The following is a 4511-nucleotide window of genomic DNA, read 5'->3' on the forward strand; positions in this document are numbered from 1 at the left end:
GGCCCTCCCCTTTGCACTGTGTTCGTGGTATATGCAGGGATACAGGCAGCTTAAAAAGAAAGAAAAGGCTTGATCTGTGTAATTGTGTGAGTGTTCTGGGACATACTGTTTATAAAAAATCAAGTTATTGGCCGGGCGCGGTGGCTCAAGCCTGTAATCCCAGCACTTTGGGAGGCCGAGGCGGGTGGATCATGAGGTCAGGAGATCGAGACTATCCTGGCTAACACGGTGAAACCCCGTCTCTACTAAAAATACAAAAAACTAGCCTGGCGTGGTGGCGGGCGCCTGTAGTCTCAGCTACTCGGGAGGCTGAGGCGGGAGAATGGCATGAACCCGGGAGGCGGAGCTTGCAGTGAGCCGAGATCACGCCACTGCACTCCAGCCTGGGAGACACAGCGAGACTCCGTCTCAAAAAAAAAAAAAAATCAAGTTATTGAATAGTTTGATAATATGATAATCATGAAAATAAAGGATAAAGCAGCAAGTAATGATTATTCTTCCATATATATATCCAGTCACATATGGAAAAAATACAAAAACATGAACAGGGTTTACATTCACTAAATTACTAAGAGTTACTTTTGGATAATGAAGAAAAATTTTTTTCTTTAATGTTATGAAACATACCTTGTAAATGTGAATAAAAATTCTAGAACTTTGATTTGTCAGGTTTCATATATACCTAATTACCTCAGCTATCAAAGATGGCAGTATTTCTATACAATCCTATTCCTTCATCTTTTTTACTTTACTGCATTAGCTGAAAACTGCCAGTAACACTCTATATGGAATCAGAACAATGAGAGATGGCGTCATTGTCTGAATTTCCTAAATTCGACGTGATCTTTAGCTTATATTAATAAATTTCTGCCAGAAGAGCCCCTTTGGTTCCTAGTGCAGCTTTGTATCTCCCCTTTGTATAGGTTTTGAGTTAAGTGCTTTTTTCAGTGATTGCTAGAATCATGACTTTTTTCCTGTCATGTGATTTCAGTGGATTTTTTTCTATTAAAGAATATAAGGCCAGGCCTGGTGGCTCACTCCTGTATTCCCAGCATTTTGAGAGGTCAAGGGGGGTGAATCACTTGAGGTCAGGAGTTTGAGACCAGCCTGGCCAACATGGTGAAAGCTCATCTCTACTAAAAATAATACAAAAATTAGCTGGGCATGGTGGTGGGCACCTGTAGTCCCAGCTTCTCGGGCGGTTGAGGCAGGAGAATGGCGTGAACCTAAGAACATAAGACTCCATCTCAATAAAAGAATATAAGAAAAATCCACTGAACTCACATGACCTGAAAAAATTCTTGGAAAAACCCACTGTAACATGATATATCCTTCTAATGTATTGCTGGGTTAGGGTTGCTCATATTTTGATTAAAATTTTTATATCTGTGTTTCTGAATGAGATTTTGCACATACTGTCTTTAGGGGTTTGGGCCATGTTAGCTTTATTTTACTTATTTATTTATTTATTTTGAGACAGAGTCTTGCTCTGTTGCCCAGGCTGGAGTGCAGTGGTGCAATCTCGGCTCACGGCAACCTCCAGCTCCTGTATTCAAGCGATTCTCATGCCTCAGCCTCCCGAGTAGCTGGGATTACAGGCTCCCGCCACCAGGCCTGGCTAACTTTTGTATTTTTAGCAGAGATGGGGTTTCGCCATGTTGGCCAGGCTGATCTTGAACTCCTGGCCTCAGGTGATCCACCTGCCTTGGCCTCCCAAACTGTTGGGATTAGAGGCATGAACCAGCATGCCCGGGCCCATGTTAGCTTTAGTATGAATCAGTTATGGTACCCTCTCTTTATTTACCCTGTCTATACACTATACTTTAGAGAATACTAATTTTTAAAATCTTGTGGAAAATGACATTTATTCCTTTATTAAATATTTGGTTGAATTTTCCAGGCTGGTCTGACATTTTCTTGATGGGAAGATTTTTGAGTACTGATTCCATAGTTTAAATGATTATAAATCACAATAGTTTATTTTTGCACGAGTCGTTTTGGGAAGTTAAATTTTAACAAGAATATGCCTATTTCATGAAGATTTTCAAATTTACTGCCATAAAGCCGTTTGAAATATCCTCATAATACTCATTCCTAGAGTACATGTAGTAGTGTACTATTTTAATGTTTTTATTTGCACCTTTTGCTTTATTCTTTGTTAGATTGCTAGAGGTTTCTCTTTTCAGAGAATCAGTGTTTGAAATTGATGCTCAGGTAGTATGGAGGTCATAAAATTTCTTCATGGGCAGTCACTCTGCAAGCCAAACAATGGTGCTGACAGCAGGGCTTCTGCTGGGGTGGGGTCCCAGGTAGGGGCACCCAGAGGAGGCTTGTGGCTCAGTCTTGAGCAATAGATCTTGCCCCATCCTGGTAGGGCTCTGTCAAGTGATATCTGCATACTCCCGGGAAGCCCTGGATGCTGTGCAACTCACTCCTCTCCTCTCTCTGCCTCAACCTGCAACAAGAAGCATCCAAGCAAAACTGGAGGCGGTTTGGCAGCCAGAGTGTGATTGAGGGGATGGAGTCTAGGGGTTTTGGAGACTCTCTGCAATGACATCTATGCCCAAGGGGAAGGATCCCACGGACCTGAGAACTGGGGACCAGAAGTGTCCAGGACTGGATCACAGTTCTACGTCACGTCCAGACATAGAACTGGACCCTATAGTTATCAGGCACATGGAGGAAGCCTTAGGAGAAAGAAGTGTAATTACCCCATGGGGTCTTCCTGCCCATGGCTCAGACAAAATCAATTCACTGAGATCACAGCATTGCGGTAAAGAGTTGAATTTTGTGAACCTAGCCACACCGCACAGGAGATAAGACTATTACTCAAATCAATCTCTCCAAAGGGTCAGAGGTTAGGGGTTTTTCAAAGATAGTTTGGTGGGCAGGGGGCTAGGGGTATGGGTGCTGCTGATTAGGGATGGAATCATAGGAGTGTGGGAAAATGGTCCTCCTGGGCTGAGTCTGCTTCTGGGTAGGGGCCACAGGACTGGATGTGTTACGGGTCCAGGTAGGCCCATTCAATTGTTAGAAATGCAAAAGCCTGAAAAAACATCTCAAAAAGCCAATTTTTTTTTTTTTTTTAAGATGGAGTTTCACTCTTGTTGCCCAGGCTGGATTACAGTGGCACAGTCTTGGCTCACTGCAACCTCCATCTCCCGGGTTCAAGCAATTCTCCTGCCTCAGCCTCCCGAGTAGCTGGGGTTACAGGCATGTACCACCATGCCCGGCTGATTTTGTACTTTTAGAAGAGATGGGGTTTCTCCATGTTGCTCAGGCTGGTCTGGAACTCCTGACCTCAGGTGATCTGCCTGCCTCGGCCTCCCAAAGTGCTGGGATTACAGGTGTGAGCCACTGTGCCTGGACAAACACTCAGCCTGTTTTAAAAAGGCCAATTTTAAAAAACAACTATAAGGCCGGGCACAGTGGCTCAAGCCTGTAATCCCAGCACTTTCGAAGGCCGAGGTGGGTGGATCACGAAGTCAGGAGTTCGAGACCAGCCTGGCCAATATGGTGAATCCCTGTCTCTACTAAAAATACAAAAATTAGCCAGACGTGGTGGCACGTGCCTATAGTCCCAGCTACTCGGGAGGCTGAGGAAGGAGAATTGCTTGAACCTGGGAGGTGGAGGTTGCAGTGAGCTGAGTGCACTTCACTCTGGTCTGGGCGACAGAGCGAAACTCCATCTCAAAATAACAATAATAATAAAATAATCAAATCAAAAAACCCATAAACTACATTTCTCCCAAAGTCAGCAGCTTGGTCTATGTCCAGTAACGACCGGGGATAGCTTGGAGGTTAAAAACAAGATGGAGTCAATTATGTCGGACTAAAATTACTGTTATAATTTTGCAAAGGTGGTTTCAGAAGGTGGCACTGTCTTTGGAGCCAATAATGGGGAGGTAGTGCCTAGAGGCAGAATTGGGATTGGCTTGTCATTACTTGAGATTATATTTTAGCTCTGGAGAGAAAGGTCTGAGCCTGGTTCTGGTGGGAATGTTGGGCTTCATTCCCTGGCAGGGGCAATTGGGACTTTGTGCAAGTTGGGAGTGTGAAATGAAGCTCTAAAGACGACCCCAAGCTCTCCAGAGGAGATGCACCTCTTGTGGCTGAAAGAGACACACAGATTAAGATGATGGGAGCCAAGTGGCCGTGGTGGGGTGAGGGAAGAGCAGTCATGCATTCCTCTTTCCAGGAGAGGGCAGCTCCAGACAAACACAACGTTTGCACCTCTGAGCTAAGATGGCTCCTGAAACCAGAGCCGAGACACATGGCTGGAAATCTCCTGCCAGCTGCCTGAAAGGGGCACCCTACAGAGACCACTGGCTTTGGGCTTAGAAACTACCCAACTGAGATGCAGTTATTTTCAACCAGTCGGGTCTGAACCAGTTTCAATCTTTCATTTGCATGTACAGACCATGTTGAGGTCTAGGGCAGGACCTTTCCCTAATGAAGCCAGGACCTCTTTTTGTCATTTGGAGCTCAATTTTTGTCTTACACTGGAGCCT

The sequence above is a fragment of the Macaca thibetana genome, chromosome 9, assembly GCF_024542745.1.
Source record: "Macaca thibetana thibetana isolate TM-01 chromosome 9, ASM2454274v1, whole genome shotgun sequence".
In the NCBI taxonomy this organism is placed as follows: Eukaryota; Metazoa; Chordata; class Mammalia; order Primates; family Cercopithecidae; genus Macaca; species Macaca thibetana.